At 43.7% G+C, this 18396-nt stretch overlaps 1 pseudogene; it reads left to right on the plus strand.

Moving 5' to 3' along the window:
- The first annotated feature begins 8067 nt into the window (after positions 1-8067).
- Positions 8068-16234, plus strand: LOC129668529 (preferentially expressed antigen in melanoma-like protein 7; annotated as a pseudogene).
- Positions 16235-18396: the final 2162 nt, after the last annotated feature.

The following is an 18396-nucleotide window of genomic DNA, read 5'->3' on the forward strand; positions in this document are numbered from 1 at the left end:
CATTGAGTCATCCCAGCATTTCATACTCTGCTATTTCTGTCTAAGAAGAAGAGCAGATGGAGCCTTTCCCTAGCCAGTGATCTGGGTGCTGTAGCCACATGTCAATGATACTAAGTGAAAGGTCATGGAGTGTGTCATCAAGGTGCTCTTGAACTTACCATATCCCTAATATTTGGCATTTATTGATGATATATTTGTCATTGGTTTCATCTAGGAGTTCATGTTAATAAGCAAAAAGCTAATCCTCATCCCTTGGGACTAGAAGTCAGTCGTTGATTAAGGGACCTGTGACTCTAATGGTCCTTAAGGGCCTCAAGAGTCTTGAACTAGTCATTGCAGCCTTCAGTCATGCACAGTAATAAGTGCTGCAGTTTCTTGCTGGTTTGAATATCCTGCCATCTGGTCCAAACGTGGTATCTTATGACCCCCAAAGAAACTCAGTCACTCGTTAGCCAATATCCAGGAATGACAGAAGCCCAATTTGGCACACAGAATATTCCTTTTTTCTCTCTCCCGATTAAAACCAATGATTTGTTTAAATGATATATAGAAGAAAAGAAAACAAATGTTAAAATTTGGATTTGAAAAGTGTATAGTTGTTCAGGATTAGAATCTCAAGTGAAGGCAATAGGGACAGGTGTTTGAGCCCTCCTGGGACAGAACAGGGAGGTCCAAACACACGTTTAACACTTGTTTCCCTGTCTTAGTGAGAGTAGTGTCAACGGGCATGGCAGCCAATTCTGGAAGAAGACCATTAGAAAATCTTTGGCTATTAAAGACCCAACTATTGCTGGGTAAGTTGGAGCCTGTAATTCCAGCACTTGGGGAGGCGGTGAATCTGTGAGCTAGAGGACAGCCTGATCTACAAAGTGAGTGAATAGTCAAGGACAGCCAAAAATACACAGAGAAATCCTGTCTCAAACACTACCCTCCCCCACAAAAAAGCCCATCCCATTCGGGGAAGGGCTTCCAGGTGAGCAGGCCTGTTTAGGGGGCATGCAGCAATGGGTGGAGGAGTCTACCTCTTAATACAGGCATGGGAAGAGGGCCTCAGTATGTAAGATGGAGGATGCTGTAACTGGCTGGTGTTTTGTGTCAACTTGACCCAAACTTGAGTCTTCAGAGAGAAAGGAGCCTCAGTTGGGCACATGTCTCTGTGAGATCCAGCTGTAAGGCATTTTCTCCATTAGTGATCAATGTGGGAAGGCCCAGCCAACTGTAGATGTTACCATCTCTGGGCTAGAAGTCTGGGGTTCTATAGGAAAGCTGACTAAGCAAGCCATGAAGAGCAGCACCCTTCTGTGGCCTCTACATCAACTCCTGCTTCCAGGTTCCTGCTATTTGTGTTCCTTTCCTGTCTTTGGTGATGAACAGCTATGTGGAAGTCTAAGCTGATAAAACCCTTCCCTACACAATTTTCTTTTTGGTCATAGTGTTTCCTTGCAGCAATAGAAATCCTGATTAGATTAATTGGTACCAGCTTAGTAGGGTATTGCTGTGGCAGACCTGACCATGCTTTGGGGAGGACAGTAGGACTTTGGAACTTTGAGCTAGAAAAGCCACTGGGCATTGAGAGCTCAGTTCTAGAGGGAAATTTAAAAACTATATCGGAGCTATTTGCTTTTTTGAATTGAGATTCTGTGTTCTGGTTAGCTGTGGTTAAAGAACAAGTTATAATTAACAAGATACCAGAACTGCTGAACTGAAACTTTGCTTTGCTGGGACAGCTGATGCTGGTCAGCTAGAGCTGAGAAATTAGTGATTAAGAAGAGACCAGCATCACTTGGTAAAAATCTTCAGGCAAGTGTTTCCTGAGAGCACAGAGAAGCTAAGATAAGATCTCTTTGTGGGAGACTGAGGCTGCAGTGAGTTGGAGGCCAGGGTGGTCTACATAGTGAAGCTATGTGCTGTGGATTCCCTGATGAGAGACTTACCTATAGGATCCCATGACCTGCACAACTTTAAGGTTGAACCTGATTACGGTGACGAAGAAAGAAAGGAGTATTGAAATGCTGGCAATGAGTGGAGTGGGCTGTGCATTGATGGAGATAGACTAGCAATCCACAAATTCAATGTATTTATTATATAAAGTTAAGAACACACACAGTGTACCTACATTTCCACAGTAGGCTTTCATTCTCAGCACCAGAAGCAACTTTATCCTACTTACTCACAAAGGCAAAGGGTGACTATCGAGCCATATGAACAGCAAACGAAACAGGTTAGGCATGTTGTTGTATTAAAGTAGATCTTCTTGGGCTCCCTTTGGGCCCGGATTATGTCCAGCAGCTCTGGACAAAGTTGCAGAAATCTCTCTGTTAGTATTGTGAGGCCCTCATAGCATTCCTGAGGAGCGGGGTAGTATTCTAAGGTCAGTTTGTTCAGCTTGGCTGTGTGATGTAGAAGGTTCTTCAGGACAAGCAGAGAGATATCATTATCTTCGAGAAAGATCTTTTCAAGCTGGGAGCACTGGGTCAGGGCAGGCAACATAGCATTGAAATGAGAGTCCCTCATTTTACACTCCTCCAGATCCAGGGTTTCCAAGATACTTGAGACTCTCTCAAGGAGAATCCCAAGAAGCTCAGGGCAAATATCAGTTAGCACTACACCACTCAGGAACAGATGTTTGAGCTCAGAAACGTTCAGGCCATGGGTCAGGTAATTAAAGTCTGACTGTGAGATCTTGCTGTAAGTAATTGACAGGGTGTTCAAGGGGTTCTTCAGGTGCCTAGGGAGAGAGACACCAAGAGATTACTTCTGCCAAATGGTATTGAAGAGCATTAGTGGGACTGAACGCAAGGCAGGTAACACTTGTGTCAAATTTGGTCTGTTCACCTGATGGAGGCCTGTCTATATGATGGATTCAGCTTTATCCTTGGAGTCCCTTGGTTTGTTCCCCACTACAGCTGTGTCCCACTCCCTCATCTTCAAGCCTATAAACATATTTCCCATCTACACCCCTTTCTGGTCTCAAAACAACCTTTCTCACATGATCTATTAGGTGAATGCTGGGACCTAGCCATGCATATCTGAGTACAGATGTGCTCATTTGCTCAGCTGTTCTATTTCTCAAACACTGCTAGGTTTTCAGTGCCCTCACTATCTAGGGCGTACTAAGTTGTAAAGGAAAGGAGATGTCTCTTCTATGGACTGGAGGATCCTCTCCATTCTTCCTTACCTGAACCACTCTGCAAGGTTGTCTTCTAGAAAGTAGGCTCCATAAAAACGGAGATGCTGGAGACTGTGGAGTTTGGATAACTGAGAAAGCAACATGCTTGTCAGTTCCTTTTCATTCTCTGCAGAAACATAAAGACTGAAGGGTCCTCTACAGCTGTTTAGCCTGAATGTGTGGAGATTTCTCATCTGCCCCAGGTAAGGATAAAGGTATACTACACAATCAATCCACCACAAACAAAGCTCCAGGTCCAGGACACAGTCGAGATCCACTGTTTTGAAGAGTTCTATGACAGTGGGTATGGGTAATTTATGACTCCCCAGCTCCCTACAGCACAGGCAAATGGAATCTTTTCTCTCTCGGGCCCACTGCAACAAGTATTGGATATATTCACCGAAACTGGCCTCTGCGAGTGTAAAATTAGTTACCACCTTAAACTGTATCTTCTCACCAAGACCAGGACAGCTCTCTAATGTCTGCTTCTGTGCCGTGACCTGTTGTAAGCTGTCACCTTCTTGGCAACCAGCCCATTTGCTCCAGAAGCTATGGTAGACTTTCCTCAAGTCGAGCACTTTGAGTTTTGGGCTCCTGCTGATAAAGTAAGAAGAATTCTCAGAAGACAAGACAAGACATGCCTTACAGTCCACGTCTTGTCCCCAACTCACATGTCAGCTTTCCCTCAAACCTTGGATTTTTTCTTATGCTTAGTATCAAGCCTAGGGTCTCTTGCTTGGCTAAAAGGGAATCTTTTCAAGAGAAGCAGCTGTAGCTTTTACTCTCTTTCTTCCTTTCATTCTGCTTAATCCAAGCCTCTTTGCCAGTGAGGCAAGTGGAGACAGGCTTATGCCTCGGTGGCTGTATCCACTCTTGCAGTGTCCTCCACATTTGCTGAGGTGGCCAAGACTGATCCCAAGCCTCTACAACCTTCCATGGTGACTCTATCAGAAGTTTCTAATCCACCTTTCACCAATCCACCTTCCGCCAAATACTCTGTCCCCAGCTCTTCCTTCTTTGAATCCATAGATCCTTCCTCCACACAAGCCGAGTCCTGCTTACCTGCCACAAACTGTGTGTGTGATCAACACATCCACCCCATCAAGCAGTGCTTTCAAAATCTCTAGGTCAGGTTCCTCTATCAGGGCTCCTACAGGAAGATACGGGAAGGGCCAGAGAGGTACCATGGCTTTCAGGATCTTTGTACGTCTTTGGGTGAGGGCATCCTTAAACATTCCTGGGAAAAGCTCCGCGGGCAGTTGTGCCAAAGAAGAAATGGCCAAGTCCTCTTGACGCAGCAGTGCCTGTCTTGCCAGCTGCAGCTGTGTGGGTGGGGCCTGGCCTGCCATTGAGACTGATTTTCAGGGAAGATGATCCTGGGGAAACATAGAAGACACCATTCAGAGAACTCACGGAGCCTTTCCTATTCCCACACAAAGACCTTTCTGGACAAGATCACTGTTGTGATGGTGGAGGTCTCAGTTTTGGCATTTTGATCACTGTTGGATTTAAAGCCATACTTCTCTCTGATGTGAAGCTTCCCTATAGCATGGTCTTTCCCAGTAACCCCATCCAATTTCAACCACAGCTCAGGTTAATACATACTATGGAGAAGGGGTCACCACGAAAGCCTCTTCAGAAAGCTCAGCCCACAGTTGAAAGATGAATAGACTATTTTCACCTCTCAAGGCTCTCCCCAAAATGAAAGCAAACACCCCACTCCCAAGCTTCCCACAGTCACCCTTCTCCCAGCTGATACCTCCTTTAAGTAATTTAGGGAATCTGTGAAATGGGCATTATTAGTTATTGACTTCAGTTGTTGGTTATCACATGTCCTGGCACTCCAGGGAAGGGAGCAGGAGGGCTGCAAGTTTGTGCTCACCAAGTTACAGAGAACAGGATGGAAATGAAAGACTAAAGAGAACATGCATCTCTAATCCCAGCACTTTAATCCCAGGAGGCAGAGGCATTCCAATATTTGTGACTTTCAAGGCCAATCTGGTCTACAGAGCAAGTTCCAGGACAGTCAGAGCTGTTACAGAGAAACCCTGTCTCCCTGCATTGAAAAACCCAGAAACAGTTAAAAAACCAAAAACTGTAAAAGGAACTTTTATTTGACTTTTAGTTGTTGTCTCAGATAATCACTGCCTCTGTCAGCTAATGCTAGGCTAGTTCTGGAAGCTTCCAGGCTCCATACACTCTAACCTAGGCCTACAATGTTTTCAGCCTCTTGAGACTTACTGCTTAAAAAACGCACCTGTTCTTGTTCTTACTGAGCTCCGGGCTGGCTAGTTCAACTCAGCTGTTCTGGTTCAAACTTCTCTCCCAGCTGAATTATTCAATCTGGGTTCTCTCTATTGGTTTGTGAATTGCTCTGCTTGGCCTCAAACGAACTCCAGTAATTTGCTCTAATCTTCTGGTTCCTCCTTCCCTGTCTAGTTCTGCCTTCAAACTCTCTGTAAAACTCTTCTGGTAAAAACTGCTTCCTCTCTCTGTCTCTCTTTGCATTTTCCCTTAAGTAGTTTCCCTTTTCTCTCTCTTCTTATGAGAACTGGGCATATCCTTTTCTTTCAAATATTTCTCTGATTCATCAGACATCTCTGATTTTGCTACTCAATTAGATATTTCAAACACAGGTGCTTCCTTCTACAAACTAAACTTCACCTTCATTGTTTGGGATTAAGGCATGTACCACTGTGCCTAGATTTAACATTTTCTTTACTGTACGATGGAGAAGATAAAAAAAAGGATGAAACTTGGAATTAAGTGTAAAATGATGGTTGACATTTTTAGTTTAAACACTCTGACAAGGGAAGTAGACTGCTTCATGCAAGTTTGCAGACAACCTGGTCTCCACAGTGAGGCCATGTATTGACCACCAGAGAGAAATTTTTGTTATAAAAATTTCAACACTGACTGTCCTGGAATTTTCTCTGTAGACCAGGCTGGCCTTGAACTCATAGAGATAGCCTGATTCTTGCACAACTATGCCAGATTTAAGTTGACATAAAGATTAGCACAAGCCAAGAGGTGGTAGTGGTAGAAAAGGCACAAGTCTGTAATCTCAGCATTCAGGATACAGTTTCTATGAGTACAAGACAGCCTGGTCTACAGAGCCAGTTCCAAAACAACCAGGACTACACAGACACTGCCCTGTCTCAAGTCCCCAACCCAAGAAAAATTCAGCACAGTAAAGGCATTTGAAAGACTCATATCTATAACTTCCCTCAGGATTTCCTGAAGTTCAAGGTCACCCTGATATTCAGGGTGACCTTCAAGGCCAATCTGGTCTACAGAGCAAGTTCCAGGAAAGTCAGAGCTGTTACACAGAGAAACCCTGTCTCCATGCCTTGAAAAACCCAGAAACAATTAAAAAAACAAAAACTGTAAAAGGAACTTTTATTTGACAGTTTTAGTTGTTGTCTCAGATAATCACTGCCTCTGTCAGCTAACGCTAGGCTAGTTCTGGAAGCTTAGACTCAAATAATGACTTGATATAAACAATACACACTGGCTCTGAAGGTTAGCCAGCCCTCAGTTTGCTGAGGCAGCAGACTCTCTGTAAATTTCAGGCAGGCAGGGCTGTGTAGGCTGTCCTTATCTCAGCAAGCTAAGAAAGGATATGAATGGGATATTGAGGTGACTCAAGGCTAGACTCAGTGAGATGGGGTGTCTTGATGGAGCTAAGGGACTTATCTAACCTGAATCTGCAGATCCTAGCAGGGTTAGGCATTAACTCCAAGTGACTGCAGGCTCCAAGCCTGAGGTTTCTCTGTCTGCTCTGACTTAGGTGCCTTTCCACAGAACCCTCCCCTTCCACAGAGCCCTCAGCCATGCCCTCCCAGCCAAAGCCTGCAGTGTGACTCAATTAACTGAGTCTCATGGCTTTTGGGATTCAGATGGTGTCTCGGTTGATTCAGATGGTGTCTTGGTTGAGCAGATTTCCACCCAGGAAAAGAACTTAGACCAGAGCATGGGTAATAATGACTTTCTACAGGCTTAAACTTGTGTCTGAGCAGTTTCTTCTGGAGAATACTCCACAACAGGGAACTCCTGCGCCCTGTTGTCCTCTCCAGCCATCTCAAATCTAAACCCTCATCAGTCTCACCATGTGGAGTCTCTCATAAGAACCAACACAGACACAATTACCTGTAGCTCCCCCAGGTACTAGATCTTCTGATTTGAATCTCACTCCCCTTTGGAAAGGATATTGAAGAGAATGCAATGTGACCAGCCTCTTGTCATGGCAAAAAGACACTGATCACCTTTCAAGGCCCTCAAAAGAGACAGTGCTGGGGTTGCAGAAATGCAGTGGTAAAGAGCACTGGCTGCTCTTTCAGAGGACCCAGGTTCAATTCCCAACACCCACATAGCAGCTCACAACCGTCAGTAACTAAAGATCCCCGGCCAGCGGAGCTAAGCTTATTCGAGGGGTAAAAGAGAATCCAAACCTGTGAAAAGATGGGTGAGAAAGAGAAACCAGTCCAAGCAAACAGGTGCTTGTCAAGGACTAACTTTACTGAGCAGAATCAGCTTTTATAAAGGGTTCAGGATAAGGAAGTAGGGTGGGTGAAAAATTACAGATTCTTCTCGGCCAGGGGCCTGAAACATCTTGTGATAAGCCATAGGTTCTGTGAGCACATCTCTGCTGTTGCCAAGCAGTATGTGTACTGCAGGTAAGGGAACGGGCATCTCCAAGCAGTATGTTTACTGCAGGTAAGGGAACGGGCAAGTTGAGGCAAGTTGGTAAGCTTCCACAGGTGGTCTCTGAAGTTGGCGAGTTCCCTCAGGTGGTCCCTGACATGCCCTCACACAGACATATATGCAAAACCACTAATTCACATTAAATAAAAATAAATTGTTGTGAAAAAACAAAGAGACTGCCAATGACTCAGAGCATGACTCAGAAAAAAAAAACTGTTAATGGAAGTGAACAAAAAGATGTTTCAGCAGCTCACACCAGCAGTTTCAGCAACTGGGAATCTGAAGCAGGAGAAACGGTCTGCAAGAGTGAAGAAGAGGCCAGTATAGACTACATAGCAAGACACCACCTCAAAAAGAAAATGAGAATGAGAAAAACTTGTGTGGTACAGGCTTGTAATCCCAGCATTCCAGTGTCTGAGGCAGGTGGATAAAAAAAAAAAAAAAAATCATTTCAGAAAGGAAAGGCTACATACAGACTTTCAGGTCAGCCTCAGAAAACTAAATTACCTAAGTCAACAAATCAAGTAGTTGATTAATTACTTAAAATGGCCTGGAGACAAAGCTGGTTTTAGAGGAGGGACATGACCACAGGACATGACCCCCGTCCCTTAACAAAAATGCTGGGATGTGCCTGTCTATCATGTGTGAAGCCTGGGTTGAATCTTAGAGTCCAAAAATGAGGGAAAGCTTCAAGTTTTGGTTTGCTTTTATATTTTAGACACAGTCTGGACAAGCAGCCAGGTGGCCACTAGTTAAAATACCTTCTACCTCATTCTCCATAATAGTATAATAAATTCCAGCATCCCCACAGGAGCCTCTATTAACATCAAAAATAGAGTAAGGCCAGACATTTCAGAGACTGGGCTCAGCCTGTCTTGGCTGATTCAATCTGTGTAAAGCAGACTGTGGGTGGTTGGGCATATGAACTGCCACCAACTCAACTCCGCTGTGCCGCCTCTCAACTCACTGACTCACTGCCTCAACAGAGCTCAGAACTTCTGGAAGGACCAGGCTGACCCCCTTCCCCCAAAAGTCATCAGTCCCAGGAACTAGGCCATAGGTCACCAACACCAATAAGAAAACCATAAAATTCCCTACACAAGGAATAGCCTGGAGGTTACCTTAAGAATGGGAAGGTATCTTATCTCAGGGTGGGGTATCTATGCTGGACAGCCCACTGACCTAACATTCCTGAGGTCTATAGATAGCCCCCTCAACGTTAGTTACATTAGTTAGCCAATCACTTTGTAACAAGCTTGCCCTTGCTGAATATCATCCAATCCTGTAACTGCTGAGCTGGGAATTCCGGGTTCTTGCTCAAACCCCAAATAAAAACTCTGCCATGTAGCTGCTCGGGGCTCTCCTTTTTGATCCTCTGTGTTGGTGATGGTCAAGAGACTGGAGCTTAAGCCCAAATAAAGCTCTTTGCTCTTACATATATGGTTCAGCTCCAGGTGTTCTTTGGGGACCTTAAAATCTGGGCACAATACTGCATGCCTCAGTCTCCTTCCTAGGTTCTGGGGTTAAAGATATGTACCACCATGCCTGGACCTAAGCTTTTCTTTACCTGAAACGTTCTCTATACCAAGCTGGCATTGAGCTGGGTATGGTAGCTCACATCTTTAATCTCAGCACTCAGGAGGCAGAGGCAGGAGGATCTCTGAGTTTGAGGACAACCTGGTATACAGAGTGAGGTTCAGGACAGCCAGGACTACACAGGGAAACAAAAACAAAAACACAAAAAACACAACAACCAAGCTGGTCTTGAACACAGAGATCTGCTTGGCTCTGTCTCCTGGGATTAAAAACATGTCTGTATTCCAGTTGGATAGCATAGACTGAGAAGCTCTCTCAATATGATCTCTTACCAGCACATTCATGTTCTGAATTAAAATTCCTCCATACCCATACACCCAGTCTACACATTTCCAGTTTTCTACCATAGACACTTGTGCTCTCTTTTCCTTCTCCTTTCCTATATTAAAAAAACAAACAAGTTTGAATTGACCCTTGTGGAATGTACATACTCCTCTGGCTTTTGTGGATTTTTTATAAACTGGTATTTGTTTTTTAATGTTTTGATTTTTTATACTGGGTTGCCCCATGTAACCCAAGCCACCTCTGAATTCTAGAGAGTTGTCCTTCAGCCTCCATAATGTTAGTGTTCCCCTAACCCCAGCTAGGCCTCAACATTCTGACGCAGAGGAGCCCTGAACATGCACACTGTTCTTATCCAATACCCCAGATACCATCTTCCCTTCCTTGTTGGCATCTTTTGTTCTGTCATTTCTTTAGATCCTTGTTCTAAGGTGCTGAGGACAGCATCCAGGGCTTCTGATATGCTAGGCAGGAGCTCGTACAGCAGGCACAGCACTGCACGCTTCAATCCCAACACTCGAGAGGCACAGTAGGCAGATCTCCATGTGTTCTAATTCATCATGGTCTATGTAATGAGTTCCACTGTTGGGATCAAACACATGAGACTTATCCTCAGCACTGCCAGTTTGTTCTCAGTCTCCACCATGATCATAAAATGAAATTAAGCTCAAGCTCCCCAGACTCTAGAGGAGCTTTCCACATAGCTAGCCAAGTTCTTCCATATTCTTTTGTCCCCCCAAACAGAATAATTGTTCCTAACCATGAAAGAACAAATGATTCTGACTGATGAAAAATTATGACCTGTTCTCATTCCCAACCATACTCATCCACATGGGATCATAGCTGGTTCATGGGACTGATCGCAACAAATATGCCATCGAATGACAGATGTCTGGGATGTGCTAAATTCAGGAGTACCTTGATAACACACTCCAAAAGAAAATCACCTTCTGACTGCTTACCACTGCATACACACAAGGGCCTTTTCCTTGCGTGGGAGATTCAGTAAACCTGATCCTTCATCCCTTGGGACTAGAAATCAGTGACTGATAGGGGACCTGCGACTGAAATGGTCTGTAAGACCCTTAATAGTTCAAACTCTTAACTTGGGTGGGGTTTGGGTCTGTCTAATCAGGAAGCTGTGAGCTTCTGCCTTGGAAATTGTGGGTGCTCAATTAATTAACAAAACTAAGAAATTGCTCTGTAGTTTTACTTTTTATGTAAGTTCTGGCAAACTTGGTACACCAAAATGTTGAGGTTATTGTTATTAAATTGTGTTTGTTTCTCAGTTTTTTCCTTTTTTTAAAAAAAATTATTTATTTATTTTATTATTTATACAGTAAGCATATATGCCTGCATGCCAGAGGAGGGCACCAGATCTCATTATAGATGGTTATGATCCACCATGTAGTTGCTGGGAGTTGAATTCAGGACATTTGGATATACAATTAGTTCTCTTAACCTCTGAGCCATCTGTCCAGTCCTTAGTTTTTCTCTTAACCCAGCTATCACACAAATAATTGAGACTCTATTATGTTTGTTTAACAATAAGCTTCATAACACAATAACACCCTTTAAGCTAATTTGGCTTCCTGCTATGGTACATCCCAAAGATCTTGCATTTAGGTTGGAGCTTTTGTGCTCCAACTCCTCCTGACCACTCAGACTCCCACATCTTCCTCTAACTCCTCCTCCCCTGGCTGGAAGGAAGTCTAGCCCTATTTCTTCCCCCTGCTCAGTGACTGGCTGTAAGCTGCTTTATTGACATGTCAGGGGACAAATGGAGAACAGAGATTGCACAACATTTAGGCCTGAGATTCTCAGAACAGTGTTTGCAACCAGATATGGGCAGTACAGAAATCAGCATTTTAATTACATAATAACATTATACCTGTATTGCATGCTGATCCAGAGTAAGGCACTGTCACAAAAGTAAATTACAATTGCAAAGCAACTGTATAAATAAACAAGTATTTGAATGAATTTAAAAAATAAATAAGTAAGCAGGGTGTGGTGGGACACGCCTGTAATTCCAGCACTCTGTAGGCAGAGGCAGGCAGATCTCCCTGAGCTGGAGGCCAGTCTGGTCTACAACGTAAGTCCAGGACAGCCAAGTCCACACAGAGAAACCATGTCTTAAAAAAAACCAAATAAATAAATAAACAAATAAATGATAGATAGATAGATAGATAGATAGATAGATGATAGATAGATAAATAGATAGATAGGTAGGTAGATAGATAGATAGACTCTATCTATCTATCTAACTCTGTTGTGAAGTAAACTCATGCATGGACTCCTGATATTCATCCCTGGATCAGGATTTTGTTTGTTCCTTTCTTTTCCCAGAGAGCTTTAGTTCATTGACTACCGAGAAAGAAGTTTTATATAAAATTAAATGGTTGCAGCAAAATCATCTGATCAGTTGGCAGCTTTTGTTGGCTAGTGCAGCTAACTCTGGGTAAGATGATCATTCCTTACTCAGACAGTCAAACAGACTGGACATCGGAAGAGGGGGAAGAGGGAGAAAACAGGAAACAGATCAGGGGCCTATACCACAGAGGGCCTCTGAAAGACTCTACCCAGCAGGGTATCAAAACATATGCTGAGGCTCATAACCGAACTTTGGACAGAGTGCAGGGAATCTTACAAAAGAAGGGGAGATAGAAAGACCTGAAGAGGACAGTAGCTCCACAAGGAGAGCAACAGAACCAAAAACTCTGGGCACAGGGATTTTTTTCTGAGACTGATACTCCAAACAAGTACTATGCATGGAGACAACCTAGAACCCCTGCACAGATGTAGCCCATGGCAGCTCAGTCTCCAAGGGGATATCCTAGTAAGGGGAACAGGAACTGTCTCTGACATGAACTCAGTGGCTGGCTCTTTGCTCAACTTCCCCTGATGGGTGAGCAGCCTTGCCAGGCCACAGAGGAAGACAATTCAGCCAATCTTGATAGACCAGTGTCAGATGGAAGGGGAAGAGAATCTCCCCTATCAATGGACTTGGAGAGGGGCATGGGTGGAGATGAAATAGGGAAGGTAGGATAGGGAGGGGAGGAGAGAGGGGGGCTACAGCTGGGATACAAAGTGAATAAATTGTAATTAATAAACAAATAACAATTTAAAAATCACCTAAAAAAACTTTGCTTGCTGCACAGTGATACTTGTTTCTCTGGTTTTTGAAATATGGTATGATTCTGTAGTCCATCTTAGACTCAAGCCTGGAGGAAATCACTAGCCTCATCCTCCTGGGTGCAGACTGAAATCGTACATGTATTTTAAAATTCTTCATGTTTGGAGACAGAGAAACTAACTATAGGATATATTGTCTAGAGATCATATATAACACAGGATGACCTTGAACTATCTTCCTGCCTCTACTTTGTGATTATTATGTATTATGATCATGGAGTAAAATGTATTCATTTAAAAATTTTTAGAATCTTTATTTTGGATGGCCTCTCATTTAGTCATGAACTCTGCAGTATTTATTTTAAAATGATGCCACCCACACAATAGATATATAAAAGAGATATGTTGGATGGAGATGGAAAGATAGAGAGGAAAAGAAAGGAAAAGGAAAGGAAAGAGAGAGGCATGGTGGGAGGCTCCCAGCAAGGCAGAGAGTAAGAGATGAGGGTAAGAGAAAGACCAAGTGGTGGGTTGGTCCTTTTATAGCTTGTGCATGTGCCTGCCACACACCTGGTGGGTGACAGGTAATGACATCATAGGTTACTAGGCAACCTAGAAGCAGGCTGCCTATACGATTACAAATTCTCTTTAACTTAAGCTGACTTTGAACTGTCAGTCTTACTCTTTGTTCCTCAGAAGAGCTGTCCTGTGGGTCACAGTCCTGCTTCCTCATATTTTTCTCTAAAATTTTCATTTTTGAGACAGGAGCTCATTTGTGTAGCCCATTCTGGCCTTCATGCTACTATGTACCCCAGGTTGACATGAATGTATGATCTTCTCAATTACAGCCCTCATTGTTGGATTCTAGGTGTGTTCCAGGTTAATATAGGGGTGGGGATGAAAGCCACGGGCTCCTGAAGTTTAGGCAAGCAGTCTAAGGAACTCAGCTCCATGTCAAGACCCTGGCTTTAAAAATCTGTCCAAAGGCTGGAGAGCTGCCCCCGAAGATGAGACACCACACTGGCTGCTCTTCCAGGAGTCCTGGGTTCCTATCTAAGTGCCCACATCACAGATCACAGACATCTGTAGGGCTTCTAAACCTCTCTGCTGAGCCCTTGGGCACTGCACGCAAATAATGCACACACATAGTTCAGTCCCAATACCCATATACACAAAATAAACAACACTTAAAAAACAAATACATTTTCTTCAAAAGGTTTGTTGGAATTTTTGTTTATATGTTAGTCTTGCTTCAGTTAGGTTTTATTTTGTTTGTTTTGTTTTTTGAGACTGGGTTTTTCTGTGTAGCCTTGGCTATCCTGGCTTTGCAATTACAGCGATTCACCTGCCTCTTCCTCCCCAGAGTGCTGGGATTAAAGGCATGCACCACCACACCTGCTGGGTTTAGTTAGCTTTAAATGGGAAATGGCTGGTATCTTAGAGGGCCACAGAGGCCTGGGAACCTGTTGAATACTTGTAGCAAATTAAGTATGAGATACAGCTGTAGCCAGAGGAGAATGATCATATGTGTCCATGTCTCCAGCAGGTAACAGAAATGAGAGCTAACAGAAATCCAGAGCAACTGAATGGAGGGAAACAGGTCTCCAGATGCAGCTCCAAAGAGCCCTTGCTTCACCAGCTTGAGAAGACCCAAGCACTGAAAACCATGAGTGTGTAGCAGACCGAGCAGAAGAGGGAACAGCTGGCATCAGTAGTGAGTGTCACCTTCCCTTCTGATACCTGTCACCTTCCCTTCTGATACTTTTCCTGTTTTATCCACAGGAGGCAGAAGCTTCAAATGGTGGACTTGAGGAAAGTGCACCATGACTTCCGGGACATGTAGGCTGGAAGAGAGGACAGAGACTGATCAGTAGAAGCTCTGCTTGAGAAGCAAGAGGTAGAGAGAGGGCCATTCTAGGAACATACAGAGGCAGCATTTGAAGGTGGCCACTGACCTTTCTTTTAAGTCTGAATGAATACCAAATACAGCTGTTGGAGTGGGCAGAGAAGAGAAGGGGTTCCCTGCAGCTGTGCTGTGTAAAGATGGAGATCAGGGGGTTAGAAGTCTACAAGGTCAGGAAGGTCTTAAATTTTTTACAGCCAGAGTCCATCAAGGAGGTGGAACTGAATAGTGTTGAGCCTGTCTGCACTGGCCAGTCTTGTACCTTGCATCAGCAAGATGAGACATCTTCATAAACTCAAGCTGGTAACATCTTCAGAAGAAATACCTCCACTCATGGAGGAGAAGAATGTCACCAAGATCATTTCTCTGTTTTCTGAGCTTCAACGATCTTCAACTTCTCACTATAGATGATGTCTAATTTTTCAAAGGCCACATGGTAAAAAGAATGGAGCTGTTTCTGCTATCAGAGCAAACCCCTCTTTTTCATGTAAGACAGTAGCGGCCTGACGCCTGCAGGCCCCTGTGCATTTTACAGGGAATATGTAAGCATGATCTGTTTCCATTTTAACCGAATCAAGGGCTCACATGACCTCTCACAAAGCCAAGCATAAAGTGGGGTAGCGTGTGTGGAGAGAACCACCATGATAGAAGGCCAGCATTGTATGTTGTCTAGAGAGAGTGGGTTGCAGTTTTCTCCATGGCAATCCTGTCTGATCCAATGTGAAGGAACAGGAAAGAGAAGAGGGCACTGTGTGGAGGTGGGGTGGGGCTCAGGCATGCACAGTTTCCCAGGTGATCTCTGTGTTTAGATTAGACCTGGGAGAACAGGCCCTTGTCTTGTCCTAATTGCTATATAGTGTAAGGCTGAACACCTCTAGGTCAACACCATTACTATGTGACAAACTAACCTCTGGATCTCTCCCAGTGCCTGAAGTTCCCCTTATAGTCCCTCTTCCAGAATTCTTCCAGTTCTCACAGTCAGACATTGGAGTCATTTGCTCAGTGTTGGAACCAGTGTCAGCTTAATCATCTGTACTTGAGAGGTGTCATTTTAATTAAAGTCAATGTCATGCCTCTCAAAATTTTCTCTGCAGACCCTGGAGTTGGAAGATTGCAGGATGAACTACTCTTACCTCAGTTTCCTTCTGCCTGCCCTGCTCAATTTCTATGACAATGACATCTCCATGGCTTCCCTGAAGGACCTGCTGCACCACACTGCCAACCTGGGCCAGCTGACTATGAAACTGTACCTTGCTCCTGCAGAGATCTATGATGACTGTAGTTATATCGTAGTAGAGAGATTCTCTCACCTTTGTGCGGAACTCATGAACATACTCATCATTGTAAGACATCCCAAGTCAGTATGCTTTGGTTCCTTTGCCTGCTATGGCAGTGGTCAATGTCATGTCTATGAAAAGAAGATCAAACTTTGTGATTGCTGGTAGTAAATACAAGAATATTCCTTCTGGCCTCCTAAGAAATGAATGCCTAGGGATGGGTCTCATCTAGAGGACCCAGAAGATATGGTTTTGGACATTTCTCAGTCATCTGTAGAGGGCAAGACTGCAGGGTCTGACATTGATGAGGAACACAACAGGACAGTGAGGTTAAGTGTCTTGTAGAGGCAAAGAGTTTTACATTTCTAAATGTAGCTCCTGTCAGATATGGCATTTCACATATATGGCAGAAAGCCTTTATACATAGGCTTTCTTCTACATATAAAGTCATGATCAGATCCTAAGAACCTGATCTCTTCTCTGTGGTGTTTCTCAGTCATTAATCTGGTTTTCAGGATCATAGTCAGGACAGTCCTTTGATGGTACATAGAAGTGGATACTGTGTTGTCTAAGCTCTTGTTCCCTAAGACCCCTCAACATGAAGTGAAGCTATTCTGAACTTCCCACTTTTGTCTCTGCCCAGTGGGTTGTATGTGAAGTCTTCAAAGCATCAATGTATGCAAAGCCAAGGTTTGAGGAAGGAAGTTCTGGTGAATGACCAGCAGATTGCAATCCAGGGTACTCTGGCTAGAAGGAGTTGTAGGGACATCAAAGATTCTGAAGCAAAGACAAGACAATAAAGAGCAAAGGAATGGGTGCTAAGCAATATTGTTCTTTATTCTCTTTTTCTTTTTAATGGTGTCATGTAGCCCAGGCTGGCCTTGGACTCTGTGTCCTCCTCCCTCCACTTACAGATTAATGAGGTTAGTGACAGATAGCTCTAAGCCCAGCTTGTAGACCATCTGACTGTGTGTCCTTACTCTTCAGGGCTCCCGACCTCTACATAAAGACTCTCAGGAGATTGACAAAGGTCCCTGTCCTGTCTAAAAGAATTGCCAGTCCCTAGGAACTGCATAATAAATGTCCAGTGGTGAACTCTATTTTGTTAATGAGTTCCTGAGTCCTGTGCTCCCTTGTGTCTGTATAATCAGGTAGCAATAAAAAAATTTGTGTCAAATCTTTTTTTTTTTATTGCTAAGTTATTAAAAAAAATAAGGTAGCTAAGATTCCTCAATGGGCAAAAGGTACTTGGGGCCAAACTTGATAATAGTGGAATAATAATGGAAGGGAACAGCTCATTCCCAATGTTGACCTCTGACCTCAACAAGCAGATAATAGCAAGAACGTTGTGCTGTGTGTGCAGACAGAAAATGAAAATAATTACACATTTCTCCCTTCAATTTCTTACAAACCCTGCCACATACCCCTCATTGTTGCTGCTTTAAATCATGGCCTCTGTTTCCAGTAATTGGTATTACATGCATATATCTATATGCACAGATATAAACATCCCCAAATATATCCTGTCCCATCTGTGTAGTGTCACTTGGATGTATGGTTTTAGGGCTACCTATTACATTCTGAACAAAAGTTAAAATCTTAACCAAATAGTGCTGGAGAGAGTTGAAAAGTTCAAAAGCACTTGTTCTTCTGGGGGAACTGTGCCAATGTGGTGACTCACAACCCTATGTAACTCCAGTTTCAAGGGACTGGACCTCTTCTGACTCCCACAAGCACTGCATGCACTCGGTACACACACCACACACACTAAAACAAATACTCAAAATAAGACAGAAGAGGCCTAGAGTGTTGGGACGTGGATTTAGTTTCCAGAACCCAAGTCAGGTGCTTCACAAATACTTGTATCTCCAGCTCCAGGGTATCTGAAGTTTCTGGCCTCTGCAGACACCTGTACTCAGATGCTAAACCCACCCTAAACACAGACATACCTGTATTAAAATTTTACTTATAAAATTAACTCTAGGAAAACCTGCATGTAAGATTCTGCCAGCATAGCAGAGTCTCAGACACAATCCCCTTACAAAGAATACTTGCTAAGAAGTGTTGCATATCATTTACGCTCAAAAGCCTTCAGAGGCTGAATGTCACAAATAGACATGCACTCTACTGTGTGACATAGTTTATCACTGCCCAAGTAGCTTTATATTACATATGAAGAGCAGTTCCTACAGCCTAGCATGTTCTCAGGGAAGTCCTGTGGATCACATCTGCAGTCAGATATGGCCTTAGGTATCTCTGGGCTAATTTACCAGTAGAGAAACAATGACACTCTAACCAGGTCTCCATGCCAGGCTATCACTTGGGACCCC

This window comes from Psammomys obesus, unplaced genomic scaffold, assembly GCF_907164565.1.
Source record: "Psammomys obesus unplaced genomic scaffold, mPsaObe1.curated_primary_1811, whole genome shotgun sequence".
In the NCBI taxonomy this organism is placed as follows: Eukaryota; Metazoa; Chordata; class Mammalia; order Rodentia; family Muridae; genus Psammomys; species Psammomys obesus.